The sequence below is a fragment of the Vulpes vulpes genome, chromosome 6, assembly GCF_048418805.1.
Source record: "Vulpes vulpes isolate BD-2025 chromosome 6, VulVul3, whole genome shotgun sequence".
Taxonomy (NCBI): domain Eukaryota; kingdom Metazoa; phylum Chordata; class Mammalia; order Carnivora; family Canidae; genus Vulpes; species Vulpes vulpes.
In genome coordinates, this window is record NC_132785.1 from 5,107,307 (window position 1) to 5,127,906 (window position 20,600).

Here is a 20,600-nt window from a genome sequence, read left to right on the forward strand (position 1 = left end):
CACATGGTAAGTGCTCAATAAGTATTTGTTGAAGAATGAGTGGATGGATGCATGAAGCATGAACCTGCACTAGAACTTCAGATTTTAGTGCAATAATAGGCTTTGAACCAATGGAATGGTCCTGGGCCTTGCAACAACTTTTGGCAGCAATTTGCCAGGGTGTATTAATTACTCAGATTCCCAGGCTTCTTCAGATTAATGTTAGGCATCCAGTATTTACCACATCAAAGACTGTCCCCTTGTCTCCAGCTGATTACAATGCCAACAGCGATGCTAAGGTAGGTCACGTTCATTTCAACACCTTGCATGATTCATTACCAACCTTTCAGTATCATTTTTGCTGTCAAGCCATTCGTCCCATATGTACAATAATAGTCATTATTTTCTCACCACTATTAGGTCTTTTTTTTTTTTTTTTTTTTTTTTTTTTTTTTTTTTGCTATTAGGTCTTTTAATTGTCTCTCTTTTCACTTTCATTATCACCGTGTGCCTCCCCGTCAGGTTGTTTCAACATTCTTGAGTCCTTTGCACTGGTCACATAATGTTTATCAAGGTTAATACTGTTTATCAATCTGCCATGGATTCCATATTTCTGTACAAACACACCAAACCTGCCTTAGACCAGAGATTGTAAGTTAGTGACATTTAATTTTTTTTAATTCATTGACAATATTTTTATCTATTTTAATTTTTAAAGATTTTATTTATTTATTTATTCATGAGAGACAGAGAGAGAGAGGCAGAGACACAGGCGGAAGGAGAAGCAGGCTCCATGCAGAGAGCCTGATGTGGGACTCAATCCTGGGTCTCCAGGATCATGCTCTGAGCCTAAGGCAGATGCTCAACCACTGAGCCATCCAGGTGTCCTGACAATATTTTTTAAATCAGATGATTTCACATAAAAATCCAAATTTCTGGTTTTTCTTGAGCCATCCAGTTGGCATTCCCTCTGCTACTACCTATGGACAAGACTTCTATTTTCTAGCATGTGTCCATATCTGCTACTCATACTCAGCCCATGTCATGCAGGTTAGTTACCCACCTGGTCCCCGTAGGTGTTTGAGATTGACTCAAACCACAGCATGGAAATGACTTAGACATGAAAACAACCCTGTGTGCCCATTACTGCCACCACCTACGAGGGTGGGCAGAGTTGACACCCTTATTCTCAAGCTTTGTTTTCCTGAATACATTCATTAGCTTCAGTAAATCTACTACCAACAGCAATTTTGGAGAGTTCACCCTCACTCATTCTGGGGCTTGTTTTTTCTTTTTTAATTATTATTCTTAATTTAAAAATATATTTTTTGTTTATCTTTCATTTATGCTTCATTTCTCTTGAGTTAAACGGGAAAGGAAAACGGGAGAGGAGATGAGATAACAAAGGATCCTTCTCCTTCCCATGTTCTCATTCTTCTGATTGGAGTTTGTCAGAGACTAAGCGGCCTTTGAAGGCCGAACCCCTCACGGTGTAGACAGCTGATACAGCCCACTGGAGAGGTAGCTAGAACCACTCAATTGCTCAGGTTAAAACGTGGGACCACTTGAGCACATATCTGTCACATTTTCTGGCTACTATATAATTCATCTAAAAGAAGACCTCCGTCTGCTGGTTAGCAAGTGCTCAGCCTGCATCTGTAAAAAGTTCGTAGCTAAAGGACAATAAGAAAAGCAAGTTAGTTAAATGTCACTGAGGTTCGATCCTGTTTACCTTGGATAGGAAGCAAGAAAGGCAGGATGCAAATTGTCAGGAGTTAGGCTATGAACTCAATGGGAACTGAGAATGGTCTGTTTTATCCACTGCTGTATTCTCAACGTCTTGAGAAAAGCAGGATGAAAGAGGAAAATAGTGGATGAATTTGGACGTTGTGATTGTTGCAGGCAGAAACAAGTTTTGAGATTTTGAGGGGGGGGGCGCTTCCAGGGTCTCGCCGATGGGAGCAGATCTTACACATTTTGTAAATGGAAATGGACTATTCATATCTCTGTTTGGTCCAAGAGACTTCATTTTGAGCCATTTCCTTTCCCTGAATAGGATTCTTCTCAAAATGGTTGGAACCTAAAGTGCACATGCCTTCCCCTTTATTGATACTTAACCTTTACTGGGACAGAAAAACAAGAATAAAATATGGTCCTTTATTATCTAATACGGCCTAAAATAATCTGAAATCTAATATCATTTAAGTATATTCCATTACATGCTGAAAAATTGATCAAATTGGCCTTTCTTCTTTCTTCCCCCTCGTGATGTTAGAGGTCAGTCCTTGAACTGCTCGTTTGCTTCTAAGTACTTCCTCCTGGAGAGTTGACCATGACTCATAGTTTTAATGATCTCTGATGAGGCTCAGATCTGTCTTTGGCCTTGACCTCGCCCCACAGCTCCATCACATAGCTTGCCTTTTGCACTGGTGCGCTCTCCTGAGCATTTGCAGTGTTGCCTGTATGTCATTGTGATCCTGTGGATTTGCTCCTTGTCTTCCTAAAATTCTGCCCAGAACATCCCTCTTCCCTGAATTCCTTAGCTGCTTGACCCCAGAGTCATCCTTGACTCGTTTTTCTTGTTCATCCTCTGCACATAGGCTCAGAAACAGTCTTGTGTGTATCTCTTGCGTCTGCCAGGCTGGCAGCTGTTGCCTTGAACCTTCCTGGTCGCCATGGCCTCCTAAGCCTTCTCGTTCTTTCCGGTCGCTGCCCGCCCCATTCCATTTGTCTGCCACCAGACTGCTCTGATAGAGCCTGTTCCATGGTCTTACTCTCTACTGCATACGTTTCCTGTGATTCTCTGTACCTTTGTTTTGTGTCTTATGCACAATAAACTCTTCCTACAACATAGTAAATACTTGCTTCAAAAAGGGGTGACTGAAATAAGGAAACTGTGTCATATGAATTCACCGAAGAGACGCTGGCTGTGTTTTGGCCGACTATGCAGAGAGTTAGCAGCTGATTCATATTTCTATTTAAGGAATGAAGAACTTGACCAGAAATATTTTCATATTGCAGCTGCAGAGACACAGTAAAAACAAAAACTTTTCCTGTGGGCCTCAGTTTCCTTACCTTAAAATGGAATAAATACCCACTTACATCAAGGGGTGGCTGGAAGTGTTACATGCGATGTGTTAAGGCCTCCAGCACAGGGCATGGGTAGGTGCCAAAGAAATCCCAGGTGAATTGTCATCCAAAAAGATTGATTGAGTCAATGGATGAAACTGACTTGACATATTTAGGTATTTTATATAGATCACAACTTGTAAATTCAGATTCAACTAGAATTTGGCACTAGCTAGGACCATCGTGTTAGCTGTGTTAGTCTATTTACTCATTTACTCTTCAGAGTAGCCCTGTGACATGACATAGGTGACATGGCATTGTCTCCAGTTTACACATAAGTTCAGCCGAGTAAAGGGGAAATGCCTGGCTCAAGGTCGGTGACATACTCGGGGATCAGGGTTTGTCTCTAAGATTTTGAGTTTCAGGTGTTTTGCTTTTCCTATGCACCGTGCTCCTCAAATATTTTTCTTATTACCTTTTTCATTTTTGTTTATTTTTGCATTGTTCAAAGGCTCATGACTTTCCAGTCTAATACTTGACTCACACACTCCTTTTCTGTTATTATTTTTATATGCTTATTTTAAAAACTTTATATATGTGTTCTTGGGGGCTTGGAAGCAGGTCAAACATGATCTCAGCAGCAGCAGCAGATCTGTTTACAAAAGTTGAGGAAATATTGCCTTTCCAGCAGGAAGCTGAAGGTAAGTGGTGTACATTCATTTTAGCCTGCATTTCCTTTAATGACTCTGTTAATGCCACTGAATATCTAGGGAGTTGTTACAAACTAATGTTATGCAAATTCTCTACTTTTGAAGCAGTCATAGCTTGCATTATTTGCTAGATTCAACTTTTTAATACTTAAAAATATTGCAGGGATAACATTTTTATGCACTTGGTATTTTATGAAAATAAAATTTGCAACTAGGAACAGCCCTCTTCCTTTTATACTCTACCTGGCGGTGATAGCTATAATTAGCTTTCGTTGCGCTGTGATCAGAAAGGGGTAGTAAACTCAACATTAAACAGATGTAAAATCAGCTTTTTTATGGCAGCTGTATATGTAAACTCTCCAGAAGACCCCTCATGCTTCGTGAATTTTAGATATATACTTGAAATTTCTAATTACTTTTGTAATTAGAAAGGCTTAACTTTTAAATCCCACATTGTTTATGGAATCAATTTGCCTTCTCAACTAATCAAATATTTATTGAATTTGTACTATTAGCAATGAATTGCATTAGGTGCTAGGAGAGGGTGCAGTTCCTATACCCCAAAAGCTGACATTTCAGTTGGGTGCAGGCGCATCACATTCCTGCGCCGTTTGCATATGCTAGTCCGTCTGTCTGTAATGTCCTTCATTGCTCTCTTTTCTCTGCATTGCCTGGCCAGCCTCTACACATTTTTGGAGACTCAGCTGTACATCTACTAAGAGGCCTTCCTGCCTGCAGCCCCACCTCCACATCATTGGTACCCTGGGCATCTCTCACACAGTGTTTATTGCACGGCATTATAATTGCTAGGATGTTTAGTAACCATCCAGAATGTGAAATCCTCGAGTGTATGAGAGGACTCTTCTGGTTTTGTTTTCCAAGGGCCTGGCACATAGTATGGTTCTAGTAAGAGCCTGATGAATGAATAAAAATGCTACAAACACATACAGACATGTAGACATAGAGATTAATGGACAAAGAAAGGTAGCATGCAATAAATGTCAAGAATGACTTACAGACCGTACTATAGGTGTCAGAAGAAGAATGAAAAATAAACTGGTGGTCAAGGAAAGATTCCTGAGCAGGGCCTGCCTTGTGGACATGTGACCCATGCCACACAGGGCTTTCTGCTCTGAAGGGCTCCATACTTGGCTCTTGGTTCTCTTGTCAGCATCTAAAAGTTCTTAATCATTTTTGAACATGGAGCCCCACGTTTTCATTTTCCCCTAGGGCCCATAAATTACGTAGCCAGTCTTGTTCTTGGTTCTCAGAGAATGATTCCAATTTATAAAATGGGGAGCAGGCAGGGAGAGAGCTCATATCTGATAGACATGTGAGATATGTGCCAGGCTTGTCCCACGGTTAACAGACCAGCTCAAGAGCACCAGAGGGCGTATGCTGTTAGTATGAAGCTAGAAAAATGGACTGAGGCAGCATTTGCACGTTATCCTAGAAGTGATGAGTAATCTCAGGTGATTAATGAGCAGGAGATTAATGAGAGGAGGAATGTGTAGCTTGATGAAGAGGAGTATGGTGGGGATGTGCAGGATGTATTAAGGAGCACTGAGAGGGTGCTTGGATAGCTCAGTTGGTTAAGCATCAGACTCTTGGTTTCAGCTCAGGTCATGATCTCAGGGTCATGAGATGCAGTTGCACGTTGGGCTCTACACTCAGCAAAGAGTCTGCTTAAGATTCCCTCTCTCCCTCTGCCTCTCTCTCCCATTCTCATGCACTCTCTCTCTTAAAAAAAAAAAAAAAAAAAAAAAAGGAGCAGTGAGGTAGGAAGTAGTGAATCAGGAAGCTGACCAAAAGTGCAGGGGTATGGTAGTAAGGGTTTAAATAAGGTGGGAGAGGCCCAGAAAGCAGAAAATTGGGAAAGACTATCAGAGAAAAATAGATGCAACCTTGGCCACATGTAAGAAGAAGGGAAAAAGTCAGAGTCAAAAAGGGCTCTGGGGGATCCCTGGGTGGCGCAGCGGTTTGGCGCCTGCCTTTGGCCCAGGGCGCGATCCTGGAGACCCGGGATCGAATCCCACGTCGGGCTCCCGGTGCATGGAGCCTGCTTCTCCCTCTGCCTGTGTCTCTGCCTCTCTCTCTCTCTCTCTCTCTGTGACTGTCATAAAAAAAAAAAAAAAAAAAAGGGCTCTGGACTCTCCTGGGTCAGTGATGCACTCCTGGCTGACCTAAGGAAGTGAAGGATGGGGTGCCCAGCAGCTTATTTGTCAGAGGAAGAATGAGTTCAGTTTTAGATGTTTTAAAGCTACCAGGATTTCAATATAGAATTGCTATTTTGCAGTTATGTATTAATAATTGTTCGTGGAGAAGAGAGTTTGAAAAAGGAAAGGAGGGCTAACAGCATCAAATATTGCCTATTTAGGACATTAACACTAAGTAAAGTCCGTTAGATCACAGTTTTATTAATTTATTTTTATTTTATTATTTTATCTTTTTAATTTAAATTCAATTTGTCAACACGCAGTGTAACACCCAGTGCTCATCCCATCACGCGCCCTCCTTAGTGCCTGTCACTCAGTCACTCCATCCCCCCATCCTCCTCCCTTTCTGCAGCCCTTTGTTTATTTCCCAGAGTTAGGAGTTTCTTATGGTTTGTCTTCCTCTCTAATTGTTCCCCACTCAGTTTCCCCAATTTTAGAACAGGGATGAGATGAGCAGCCCAGTAAAGACAGTGTGGGAGTTAAGAAATGGGGTCATCCTTGACTGTTTTTTTCTCCTCTATTCAATCTCTTTCTTCCTCTGAATTCAATCAGCTCCCTTTTGTCCTTTCTGCTTACCAGGTTACCAGGCATCCCTGGAATCTGCCCACCTCTCTTTGTCCCACTACTGTTTCAGGGAGCTGAAGGCCAAGGCCTCTGGAGTGGTCTGATCTTTATCCTTTCTACCCCTGCTCCTTCTCGTTGGAGGTGAGGAGTTTTCCTAAAATATCGGTCTGATTACGTCCCTTTCTGTTAGGACACTGTGATGGATTGTGTCCTCCCAAAAAGATATGGAAGTCCTAAATCCCGGTGCTTGTGAATGTGACCTTATTTAGATATTGGGTATTTGTGGATGATGATACTAAGATGAGATCAGAAGGGTGAGTCCTAATCCAATATGACTGTCTCCTTATAAAAAGGGGAAATTTGATACCACAAAGATCTGGGTGATGCCTTTATGAGAAAAGATTGCCAGTAAACCACCCGAAAGTAGGAGAGACATGGGACAGATGTCCCTCACAGCCCTCAGGAGGAACCAACTGTACTGGCATCTTGATTTCAGACTTTAAGAACCAAGAGACAATAAATATCTATTATATAAACCACCCAGCTTGTGGTTTGTACTCTGTTATAGCTGCCCTAGGAAACTAGTACAGGTTTTGTTTGTTTGTTTGTTCTTAGTACAGGTTTTAAAATAACTCCCCATTGCTTTCAGAGTTGAAGACCAAACTCCCTAACACGGCTTAAAATTAGACCTACCATGATCTGGTCTCTGCTGGATTCCCCAGGCTTTTCTCTTTCTTCCCTCCCAGCCCTGATTCCTTATCTTCTTGTGCTCTTGCAGGAGTACTTTGGTACCACTCAGGATCTAGATGGACCTTGCTTTCTCTCACCTGTGGTCTTTAGCACATGCCATTCCCTTGTGGTCAAAGTACATTTCTGCCTTTTCTTTCCATTTCCTCCTTCCAGTCAGCTGAGTCCTCTTCATTTTATTCAACGAACATTTTTGAAATGTCAGAGTGTTTAAAAGCTAATAGAACAGGCACAGCCCTTGGCCTCATGGGCTTCCCAGCCTAGTGGGAGAGCCCATATCAAATGAGGTAATAGTCGACAAGAGATGTGGGCAGAATGTTGGATGCCATCAAACAGATGGATTCTGGAAAGCACTTTAGCACACACAACAGAGCTGGACCCTCAGCCTGTAATGGGAGACGCCAACAAGAAGCAATTCAAACCATACCATGGACTCAGCAAAGCACAGAACTGTGAAGCATCACATACCTTTGAAGGTCATTGTGCAAGATGGAGCTGGAAACCAGGAGGACTGGGAGAAAGCTTATACAAGGAGCAGTAAGACAGGCCTCACCTCATCCTACCCCTTACCTTGCTATACAGAAAAAAAAAATTCAAATAAAAAGAAGAAAAAGAACCTTTGGCTATTAAAAAGAAGAAAGAGGAGGTAGAGGAGGAGGTGGAGAGGAAGGCGAAGAAGAAATAAAATGTTCAATGGAAATTTGAAGAAAATTTGAAATACTTCCCCGACAGTAGACTAGAAAGGCCAAGAGATCGAAAATTGAAGGACAAAAGATAAAAATAAGAGCTGAGGTAGCCTAATGTCCAAATAAATCTAATCTCAAGGGAAGAGAACACAGAAAGCAGAGGAAAGGAAATGAGGGAGAGAGAGAACTTCCTAGAACTGGAATATTTTAATTTCTGCATTAAGCAATCGCAGAGTCTGAAGTGCACAGTGGATGAAAACATCCCCAGTCTAAGGCATATCATAAAACTTCAGAAATGTCAAGCATTAAAAAAAAAAATCTTAAGTATTTCCAGAAAGGAAAAAAAGGCACACAAGGGGCCTTAAGTGTGGATGGTATCAGACATTGGTACAATTCCTTCAGAATTTTGAGAGAGAATGATTTCCAGGGTGGACTTTCAAGAAAAAGGCTAGATTGTACATGTTTTCAGATGTAAAACATCTCAAGAAATTTATGTCCCACGCAGTCTTTCTCAGGAATGTCCTTAGAGGAGGATGTCCTTATTAAAATAAGGAAGTAGGTCAAGAAGATGGAAGGTGTGTGGTATAGAAACAGGAGATCCGACCCAGAGCTAGAAGAAGGGGATTCCCAGTATGATGACAGAGGGAAGCTTCTCGATGGCAGCTGGGCAGAAAGAACCTTAGAAGGCACCTCTCCAAGAAGGATCAAAAGAGAAACAAATTCATCTCCGGATTTTTCAAATTGTATCTTAGCTCTGTTGGAGAGTTTGGTAGGAGTTAGTGATATTTAAATAGAAACCTAGCAAATGAAGAAAAAGATACGAAAGGGAAATATAAACATTGTGCTCCATGCAACACAGCTATGAATATTTATGTAGTCATTATGAAAACAGAATGGTGATTTCACAAAAGAAGTGTTATAATCTGTTTTACAGGATGATGGGAGAGCTAGTGTGTACACCCTGGGGGAGTGGGGGGCAAATCTTCATCTCCCAAGTAAGACACACACACACACACACACACACACACACACACAATCAGAGTCTGAACAATCCAGACACAGCATAAGCATAGCATCTTAGAAATCTGGAGTAGCAGAAGGAATAGCTCAAACTGTTGAAAATAATTGTTTTGGGGGAATAGGAAATGGTGGTAAAGAAGATGTATGGCAGGAGACTGGTGTTTCCTCATAAGCCCTGAGGTGACATTTGACTTCTAAAGCCATGTACTGTTGGCCCTTGAGCAACATGGGTTTGAACCGCATGGGTCTACTTACATAGGGATTTTTAAAAATAGAGTACAGTACTGTAACCGTGTTTTCTCGGCCTTAGGATTTTCTTAATAACATTCTCTTCTCTCTAGCTTACTTTATTGTAAGAATACAGTATACAATACATACACCGCATAATGAGCTGTTTATGTTATCAGGAAGGCTTACTAATTAAGTAGGCTATTAGTCGTTACTTTTTGGGTGAATCAAAAGTTATACATGGATCTTCAACAGTGTGAGAGGTCAGTGCTCCTGACCCCAGGGTGTTCAAGTATTGCTTTGATTAAAATATTAAAGAAAGCACATGTCTACACAAACACCTGTATGCAGATGCTCAAGGCAACATTATTCTTATATATCAAAAAAGTGGAAACAACGCTCGAATGTCTGTCAACTAATGAGTGGATAAAGAAAATCTGGTATTTCCATAGGCTGGAATATTCTTTTTCTATAGAAAGGAATAAGTACTGATACATGTTATAACATAGATGAGCCCTGACAAGATTCTGCTAAGTAGTAGATAGGCACTAAAGACCATATCATATGATTCTATTTATATGAAATGTTCAAAACAGGCAAATCTAGAGACAAAAAAATAATAAGTGGCTGGGGGTTTGAGAAGTGAGGATAAATGGGGAGTAACTGCTGATGGGTCCATGTAGGGTTTCTTCCTGGGGTGATGAAAATGTTCTAGAATTGTATAGTATGATGGTTGCCCAACCCTGTTAGTATACTAAAACCCACAATTTCATTTTTAAAAGGCGCATTTTGGGATCCCTGGGTGGCGCAGCGGTTTGGCGCCTGCCTTTGGCCCAGGGCGCGATCCTGGAGACCCGGGATCGAATCCCACGTCCGGCTCCCGGTGCATGGAGCCTGCTTCTCCCTCTGCCTGTGTCTCTGCCTCTCTCTCTCTCACTGTGTGCCTATCATAAATAAAAAAAAATTTAAAAAAAAAATAAAAATAAAAGGCGCATTTTATCATTGGTCATATCTCAACAAAGCCATTATTTAACATTGAAGAGGGATTGAGTTACCAGGGGACAGAGTTGGAAGACAAAATCTTTGCCATATAACTTAGTGCATCTTTTATATTTTAAGCCATGTTAAATATATTACTAATGTTAAATAATATTACTAATCATGAAATTAAAATCTTTAAAATTTCAATGAAGAATATCTAAAACATGATAAAAGAGAATAAAACAACCGACACTCACGTATCCAACACTTTTTTTTTTTTTTTTAACTTTTTGTTTTTGCCCAACCTGAACATTTTGCTATGGACGTATTTGAATTCTCCTGTCCACCCTCCTCGATCTCATTGCCCCACTAACTTGCTGTAACTATGTTCTTCAATTGGCATTTATAATTCTTTAGACATATTTTTGTTATAACACACACACACATCTATAAATCACACTATAATAGTTGTTTAAAGTGCGTACAAATGTTCGTATTACCCTGCAACATTTGCCTCTCCCCCAAGCTTATATTTGTAAGATGTGTTCTTGCTTAGGCCATCTAGTCCACTCATTATAACTGCTAGATACTATACTGAATGACAATTTATATGTTCACTCGGCCACCTTTGTTTTTTTGTTAATAAGCAGAGGGACAATAAAGATGTCACTCATTCCCTATCTGAGCACCCGCACTGCTCCAAGAGCCAAGCATATGGCTGGGAAGAAAACCAGCACACATCTGCCCAAAGTTGAGCTCACCATTTTAGAGAAGACGATAAACTTAATGTTAAAATATTGCATGCTAGGAGGTGTTAACTCTGCAGAGAAACAGAGCAGAGTAAGGATGAGCGGAGATGGCCGGGAGCAGCAGAGTTGTAAATAGTTGGGAAATGGTTGGTAAGTCGTTGTAAATGGTTGGGACAGGACCAGTCCCATGTTTCTGTGACAACCCTGCATAGGAAAGCACTCCGGATTCTCACCTTTTTCACAAGAACAAACCTAGGTTTACGGGTCAGCCGGGATGCCTCCGCTTCGGAATGTGGGTCAGCTAGATTTGGCCTGGACTGTGGGTTGGGTTTGGATTGGCCTCAAGCATCTCCTCATTCCCCTTGGGCACGGGTGTGTTTTCTTCAGGGTAAATGTCAGACACACAGGAGGCCGGGTCAGATCACCTAAGCATAGTCAAGACCTCTGTTTGTGTCTGGTCCGATGACACTCCAGGGCTCTCGTCCAAGCAAGTTACATGAAATAAGCCTGGGTAGGTTTACCCTACTCACCCTCACCTACTCTAGTGGGAGGGCCCGAAAAGTCTCACAGCAGAGACGGCCGTGTAGAATTCCACAGCAAAGAGGTAGTGCAGAATTGGAAACGATTAAAAAAAAAAAGAAGAAAAAGAAGGAAATACAAAAATAATACATAGGGCCATTGTGAGGAATAAATGAAATCATGTATGTGCAGAGTTTAGTCCAGACACTGGTATAAATATTAAAAGACTAGTTAACATTTCTACGTCACCTATTATATGCCAGGCACTGTACCGTGTTCTCCACATCTATCAGCTTATGCTAACCCTCAAAACAATTGTATAAATCAGATGCCATTCTTATTCCCATTTTCTAAATAAGGAAACTGAGGCCAGCGAAATGAAGTGCTTTGCCCAAAGTCACGTGACTAGTAGAGCTGTAGAGCTGGGGTTTGACACCAGACCAGTAGCCCACTGCCTTTGCTCTTGACCACGCCACCCTGCTCTTTCTGTGTGCCTCCCGGACCACCAGTCTGGGTTAGTGCTGTGTGTTCCCACTGGCACTTTGCTTGTCACCTCAGGGTTCTGAGTATGTCTTGCCTCTTCGCTTGTCTGAGTCCTTGACTACAGAGGGCATTCTAGAAAGGCAGGGATTGTGCCCATTTTATTGAGTTTCATTCCCTACCCATCAAAAACGGGGGCAATGTAGGCAATGTGGGCACCTGGGTGGCTCAGTGGTTGAGCATCTGCCTTTGGTTCAGGTCATGACCCCAGGATCCCAGGATCTAGTCCCACGTCGGGCTCCCTGCATGGAGCCTGCTTCTCCCTCTGCCCGTGTTTCTGCCTCTCTGTGTCTCTCAGGAATAAATAAATAAAACCTTAAAAAAAAAAAATATGGTGGCAATGGACGAAAGTGGAGGTGTTTTCCCTTGTCCCGATCCCACAGTGCATGAAGGGGAAGTGAAGGGAGTATAAGAGATTAAAGATGCCAGAAAAACATGCAGTCATTGATGGAGCAAGGTATTTCGGGAAATAGAAGATAAAAGGATTAGGATTAAAAGGAACAATTGGCCTTGAGAAAACAGAACACCTCTGCCTTTAAAGATGGAACGAGGAAGAAAAAAGGGGGGGGGGGGGCAGCCCTGGTGGCTCAGTGGTTTAGCACCTGCCTTCAGCCCAGGGCATGATCCTGAAGATCTGGGATTGAGTCCCACGTCGGGCTCCCCTCATGGAGCCTGCTTCTCCCTCTGCCTTGTGTCTCTGCCTCTCTCCCTCTGTGTCTCTCATGAATACATAAATAAAATCTTCAAAAAAAAAAAAAAAAAAGATGGAACGAGGAGGAAAGGGTGGATCTTGTAAGGGCAGAGGAGGCCCGATGACTTGGATCATCTCAGTAAATAAGGGGTGAGAAAAGGGAGACTGAGGCAAGAGGAGAGAGTTTGGAACAAGCATCTAACTTTGGGGGTCTGTGAGCTCCCTAATGTAATACCATGAACCCAGAAAGACCACCGCACACAAAGGTAGGCATCTAACTTCGGAGGGCGGGAGCCCCCAGGCTGGTCATCCCTGCTCTCAGGAACTGATGAAATCGAATAAAGATATCAGAGGTGGCGTGAAGGCCAAGCAGCTTGAATTGTCTGTGTGGCTCTCCTCAGCAGCCTCCAGGGTCAGGAGAGGGCCGGCTGGTGTGGACGCGGCCTTCTGAGCAGCACAGGCTGGGGAAGGCAGTGGAGGCTGGTGGGGGGTGGGGGGCGTGGGGGAGGTGCTCCCTGGGTGCCAGCCATCAGAGGTGCACGGTCTGTGGAGACCAGAATGTTAGTAGAGCCGAAAGTCCGCGTCCTGCCCACCCCCAGATGCCCAAGCAGCCCCAACCACCGGTATCTGGGTAGAGCCCCCCCCCAGAGCAGGGGTTGTACCTACAGAGAGGCCCCCCGAGGCAGCTAAGGAGCTTCAGTCACGGGGAGTAGGCCAGGATGTGGGCGAGGTGCCCGTGGGGGGCCGAGGAGGGGCCCGAGCTGCGCTGGGGCCCCCGCAGAAGAAGCCTCTTCCACCCGGGCGGCACAGTGGCACGATCCAGTGGCTTTCACCTTCTAGAAGCATCCAGAATTGCCCTCCTGACGGCTCGCCTTTGCCTACACGAGTTCCACCATCCTCCCGCGTCAGCTCTGCTCATGCCCGCCCCTGCCTCCGTGTCCCACAGGCCCTGTCACCCCCTCCTGGCAGGTGGCATCCGTCCACGCACGCGTTGGCCTGCCCCGGAGCAGGGGCTGTACCTACAGAGAGGCCCCGGGAGGCTGGTCGAGCCAGCGCTCAAGCGTGTCTTGCTCTCCCTCGCAGGTCCTCGGATCCCCGACGGCCGGGCGCCCGGAGACCCAGGATGCTGGTCCTCTCCTCCTCCCAGGTAAACGCAAGGAGCCCCTGTCCCCTTCCTGGTGTGTTACTGCTGGGTCTGCGGGCCCGTGGCCAGGCCAACCGGGGCGCGGAGCCCGACCGGGGAGCTCCCGTGTCACAGGTTCTCATCCTCACACCGTCGGGACACCGGTGGCAGGTGGTGACTGTTCCCACCAGTGTGCAAACCCCTGCATTCGGCTCCTCTGTGGTGTGACCGCCCCTGTCCCAGGGATGCCCGGGTGGGGTTTCTTTGGGGGAAAGAACTCCCGAAAGAACTTAGGCGCCTCTGCAAACCCCTCTGCCTAGCTACTACTCTGGCTATGCAGTGGAGACAACAGGGTCTGACTCACCCTCTCCGTGTTCCGTGGGAGTCACAAGACGCCTGAGAGTCCTCTGGAGGTGAGCCACTTCTAGAAAGGACCGGATTTCCACCACTTCTTGCCCGTGACTCCGTCCACCCTCTCCTCCAACATGACCTCTGTGTGGCTCTGCCCAAGGAGCCCCCCGCCCCCCCACTGGCCAATGACGTGGATACATCAGAAATATCTTGGTTTAACATTTGAGGTCAGAGGCAGGCACTTTCTAGGGCAGAAATCAAAGAAGCACAAGAAGCATAAGGGCAGCTCCCCAGCCATGGCACCCGCCCCACTGGTGGGGTGCCGGGCCCTCGCCACTACAGAAGCAGATAGAATGATCCAGAGTTGTCAACGTAGCATCAGGTCGAAGCGCAGCCATAGGCCCTGGTTCCTCAATAGCTGGCGGCTGGAGCCACACACGGTTTGGGGACAATCTGGAGACTATGCTTAAAGTCTAGTTAACATTACTGACCCATCTTCACAGCCCCCATGGGGCCACGAGCCCTTGAGCACTTCCTTTCAAAAATGGGAATTTGTTGTCAGGACAAGCATCCAGGGTCTAGACCAGAGCTTGTGCAGAGCTGGGGTTTGTTCCCTTCACTGATTTTTTATTTTATTTTATTTTATTATTTTATTTTATTTTATTATTTTATTTGTTCTTGAGAGACACACCCAGAGAGAGAGAGAGAGAGACAGGCAGAGGGAGATGCAGGCTCCATGCAGGAGGCCCAACGTAGGACTCGATCCCAGGACCCCAGGGTCACACCCTGAGCTGAAGGCAGATGCTCAACCGCTGAGCCCCCCAGGCGTCCCCCCTTCTCTGATTTTATAAAACGGGCACTCCAAAACCCCAATCTAGCCTGCGTGAGGGCGGTTACTGCCCATATACCTGTAGCCGCTGCCCGCGTGCTCCACCTGGGCTCGGTATAGGAAGCACCTGAATAATTGAAATCTCTAATTGGGTTAAAGAGATCCTTAGCACATAGACGTTCTATAAATAAAAGAATGAGTGAATAATATAGTGGCTTTCCTTTGTGTAGGCCCTTCCCCTCCAGGAGACCCCGTCGTGGTGTTGGCTCCAATGAGACCATTGTGCGGGGACACTGGGGACAGGTCGGGTTGGGTTTCGGGCCGGGGCGGGGCCTTCCCAAGGAAATCCCTGTTAGTCCGTGTCAGGTGCGTGTGCCAGCGTCCCCCTGGCCTGTGCACCAGCCCCCCTCCTCGTGCTTGGCCTCGCCGTCGGTGGCCAGGGGCTGGGCCTTGCGTGTGCAGCCGGGGGGGCACGCGGGGAAGGGTGGCGGGCCGACCTCGCCCTGCTATCTGAAATCAGGAAGGTTCCAGGAGCCCGGAGCCCGGGCGACACACTGGAGGAGGAAGGGAAGGAGACAGAAAAATGCTTTCTAAAGAGGAAGTGGTAAGGAGCTTCTGAATTTCAGCTTGACCTGTGCTGTCAGGTGATTCCTGTGGGGGAGGAGACACAAAAGAAAGAAAGAAAAGAAAAAAAAAAAAAGTTAGGTAAAATGTCCTTATAAAGACAAAATCTATTTCTTTCCTGGCTGATGATTTGTCATTCTAGTCACTTCCTGCCTTGTGACCGCACGGCCGGCGTTGACAGTTGTTCTGCAGATCCGAGAGGAGGGGGTTTCTGGTCACACACCAGTACCACTGAGGCCAGTTTTTCTACAAGGTGAGTTTTCCTGGTGTCCTTTGGTCACTTCTTGGGGCTTAGGATGTGTTTTAATGGTTGGGCGCCTCTGGTTCTGTGGGTTGAGCCTTTCGGGGTGTCCGAGCACCTGTCACCCGAGCCCTGGGTGAGCCACGCTGCAGCTACCCCCTGTGGCTGTCCAGAGTGGGACTCCTCAGTTCTCTGGGGGCTTCCTCTCCGGTCACCCACAGTTATCACCCTCCACCCAGAACAATGATTCTTTTTTGTTGCTGTTGTCTTTTCCCTTTCAAACCGAACCGTGTTTTGATTTATTTCTCTTGCCTCAGTTCAGGGAGGCGATTTACTGTGATTTTATCTGCCTTAAAATGTTTTCAGGAAAGTGCATATTATTGATCATGTAGACTGTGCTGCTTGTTGGCCTAGTGGGAGTAGTTTAATTTTAGCTCTGTGGTTCGGTTTTTCTAAAAAGTGTCTTTACGGTACCGGAGTGGATGTATTAACATCTTGATTCATATGGTACTGAGTGTGTTCACTGTTTTTTTTTTTTTTTCCTTTTTTTTGGGGGTGATTTTGGCACCAACGGTTTTTAACGGGTGTGTTTAATAACCACAAAGAATCCGAGGGATCTCTTCTTCATTTATTCTGGAAAAATGAAAGCAATTTGTGTTACTTAGTTGTATAGGTTTTTGCAGAATTGTCTGAACTAGCGGTTAGGCTTAGGACCAAACAGATGACCGTTCAAGCCTGGATGAAAGGCCTCTGTCTACAGGAGAAATTCTGATGGAGTTGATATGGGATATTTGCTCCAGAAGCTCTGTTGAAACGTAGACTTTGGATCTTGTAGCATCAACCTTCATTTAATTATCACTACTCAACAGCACTAAGACCCACCGACAGATGATAAACATAAAAAGCCATTTGGGCTGGATGGAGATGGATTAATTTATCAGGATGCTTATCAAACACCCCCCCCCTTTTTTTTCTTATTCAGTGTAGCGGCTTTTAAAGTTCTAAAGTTATTTCCTCGGGACAAATTTGAAACCAAAAAAACGTCAGCAATGGTGGTTTTGTTCGCCATATCTGAATTTTGAATTTACATAAATTGATCATAACTGGTTTCTCTTAAATAAGGTTTTTTCAAAGAACATCTGCACAGGTACATTTGAAAGGAATTAGTGCATGTTGCCTGTAAATGTGAATTTCTGAAAGTTGCAAAATGTGGCCATCGATACTGCTTCCCACACGTCTTTCCTGAATGGTTTTAAACTAGCAAGAATGTGGAACTGGGGGAGGAGGACTTGAATCCCAGAAAAGAACCAACTCAAAACTGCTCTTATTTCCAGTAAAAATCAGTGAGAATAAAATAAGTTAAACTGTGAAGGTATGTCAGTCGGTATTTCCTTTACTTTGGGAGGAAAAGCAACGGGCTATGAAAAAGTTAATTCAAAACAGAAAAAAAAGTCTCTTGATTTAAATCAAGTTTAGACTGTTAATGTGTCAACGTGATGTGTTATCAAATATCCATTTCTCTTCATTCTAGCTACCCCAGTCCCCCACCACCTCCCCCAGTAACATCAGGGGAAAATCTTCCGGGTCTTGCCCCCTCATCAAGACTTTTCATTAGCTATCTCAGGGATGCTTTTCTTGGTCACATTTTATTTTTTTTAATATTTTATTTATTTATTCCTGAGAGACACAGAGAGAGGCAGAGACACAGGCAGAGGGAGAAGCAGGCCCCATGCAGGGAGCTCGAGTCCCAATCGGGGACTCCAGGATCATGCCCTGGGCTGAAGGCAGGCGCTAAACCGCTGAGCCACCTGGGTGTCCTCTTGGTCACATTTTAAATTTTGTCTCCTTTAGTCTATAAAGGGGAGTATGCCTTGAAACAATCGGCAAATTGGGAAACAACGTATTTCAATATCATTTATAATTTTTTTCTGATCCCTTTGAAGAAGGGGAGGCCAACAATTCAAGTCTCATTCAAATATTACCTACTTAACGAGGACAAGTAATAATAATATTATTATATCATAATACTTATACGTACTTACAATGTGCAGCCAACTCTTTAATGAATTATCTCACGTAATCCTCTTAACTGCCCTTAGACCTGAGGCGTGGGCTCACTGTGGAAGGAACTGGCCAGAGGTCACTGGGCTTTTGGGGGGTCGAGGGAGGGTAGAAAACCAGTTCCATGTTGCTTCTCTATAAGCAACTGTCTGTTCCAGATCCCCTCTTCCTCACCAGCATATTTTTCCCAGACGTAGGTCTTTAGAGGCTTTTGCTTCTGAAGCTGACTGAAGAGATCTTGGCACTCGTAATTTTAAGGGGGGGGGGGGGAGAAAGAAAGAAAGAGCAGAAAAAAATTTGCAATGAACCCAGAAGCATTTTTGTCTTTATAAGTAAGAAATATCATTGTGGGTTTCATATAATAATAGAATGAAGTCTTCTCTTTTAATTAATGTATAATTTTACTAAAGAACTGTGTGCAGTACAGACTGGCCTCAACCACTTCCCCAGCCTTGCTTCTTGTCACTTCCTTCTGCCCTGGCTCTCCGCCATCCTCTCTCGGCCACGTTCTGGGTGTGCAAGACCACAGGCTGCCAGAAAGTTCCGTGTTCTTTCACCTCTTTTTGCTCCAACTCTTGCTCCAATTGCTTTCTTTGGTTGGTGAGATGTACAGTCAATTTTCAAGGCTCACTTCAAGAAACGTGTCCCTTTTTGGGGTCTTCCTGACTGCCCCCCCATCTTCCTTGTCCCCACTAACGGTTTCTTCTGTGTGTATCTGCTTTGATCTTAGAGTGAGCAAAGCGGTGATCATACTGTTTTAGTGTCAAGTGCTTGTTTGCCGGCAGCCTGAGCTCTTTCTCTAGCTCTGCTAGCGCATGGCATCGCGCGGTGACATCGATTGAATTGAAAATTTGTCACAAGTATTTTCTCTTGGCTCCTTAGATAGTCACCTAAGTCTCATCTTTGATGTCACTTATTCACTTGATATTTACTGAGTTCCCTCAGTGACTGCCGTGGGAGCAGCTACGGTAATCATGTAATATTTTACATTCAACCATGCTTCCTCTTTGCCAAAGCGTGAATCTTTGTTTTAGCCTCAAAGCACTAAAATGGACATTGAGCTCAAGGTGTTTAAGAGGTTGTCCAATGATATAGCAAACAGACAAAATTATAATCTTGTTGTTTTAGTCTAAAAACATGCTTTGGGATACAACTTCACTATCCTTATCGAAACTCTTGCCCCTAATAATGGGCTTCTTTGATGACAGAGAACCCAGGAACAGATATCATTAACTTTGGCTTAATTACTTTGGATTATTCTAGAAAGTTCTCCAGTCAACTTCTCCTTGTTACTTATGGAATAAAGGCCCTTTCTGTGTACAGGAGAGAGGGCAAACACAATTTTATATTGGTCTAGGTGAAATAAAATTAAGGAAATTGCTCACGAGATTATATATATATATATATTTTAAATATTTTATTTATTTATTCATGAGAGACAGAGAGAGAGAGAGGCAGAGGCAGAAGGAGAAGCAGGCTCCATGAAGGGAGCCCGACGTGGGACTCGATCCTGGGTCTCCAGGATCACGCCCTGGGCCGAACACAGGCACTAAATCACTGAGCCACCCAGGGATCCCTCACAAGATTATATTAACGAAGAGTCACAATTTATAGAATAAGACTGTGAAGGTATTGGCCTTAATGACTAACAGCAGATTTTATAGCAAAGTGACATTATTTATTTAGTCTAATGGTCTCTTTAGGGTTTTTTTGTCAGTTTCCCAGCCCGTTGAAATCATCTCCTGAAATAATGCCATGTCCTCTGCATATTGAACCCTGCAGGCATAAAAATTAGAATTAAGAGTCCCCCCCCCCCCCAAAATATAAAACTAACCAGTGTCAGCAGATTCCAAGAATTTCTAGTTTCCTTATTTTGGCCAGATGGCAATGCGCTTAAATCGAAAGTGTTCGTGTTTCGGGCCACCTGTGTGCTCAGTCGGTTAAGCGCCCGACTCTTGATTTCAGCAGAGGTTGTGCTCTCCGGCTGGTGGGATCCAAGGCCATGGGCTCCCTGCTCAGTGGGGAGTCTGCTTGGAATTCTCTCCCTCTGTCCACTCACCCTCTTGTACTCGTTCTCTAAAATAAATAGCTAAATCTTTAAAAAAGAAAAAAAAAGGTTGAAAACTTTAAGCTTAAAAAAAAAACCTGTTTCACAGTTTTCATTTTGAAGTTCTGAAGAGTTGCCACCAGATTAGATATCCACATTCTAGGGGGGGTGGGGGGGCTCCCTACAGCTGCTGCAAACACGGGGCTGCCCAGATGGCGTCAGTTCCCTCCCTGAGCCAACTTCCTTAAGCTATCCACTGTCCCCATTGTTTTGGTTTGCCAGTTTCAGTGATTACACCAGCCTTCCCAGTAATTTCATCATCTCTCCATCTTGTAAGACACAGTGAGCAGTAGTGGGCTGGGGGTTGTGCGTGAAAGAATTTCAACCTCTAACCGTAAGAGTAAGAGCTAATGCTTACGGACTATTCATTGAGACCGAGTATTTCCCTCAGTGCTTTTAACCATATTGATGCATTTAGTCATCACTATGGTCTTGTGAGGTCATTCCTGGTGTTATCTTCGTATATGAAGACAAGTGAATCCACTCAAACATTTTATTAGTCTTAATTTTCAACAGTTGAGTCAGTTTTGGGTAACTGCTGAGTTCCAGGAGGAGTAATTCTCTC

General features: G+C 44.2%; 1 protein-coding gene across 4 annotated transcripts in view; it reads left to right on the forward strand.

Moving 5' to 3' along the window:
- The window catches only part of LCP1 (lymphocyte cytosolic protein 1), an 83,474-nt gene that overhangs the window by 13,262 nt on the left and 49,612 nt on the right, over nt 1-20,600 (forward strand). For 3 of the 4 annotated variants that reach the window (XM_072760580.1, XM_072760579.1, XM_072760581.1), the window contains 2 exons: nt 13,783-13,846; nt 15,769-15,879. The gene's annotated coding sequence lies outside the window, so the exon portion shown is untranslated. Of the gene's footprint in view, nt 1-13,782; nt 13,847-15,341; nt 15,607-15,768; nt 15,880-20,600 lie in introns of those variants that run through there. The other variant, XM_026017231.2, reaches the window with a different exon arrangement.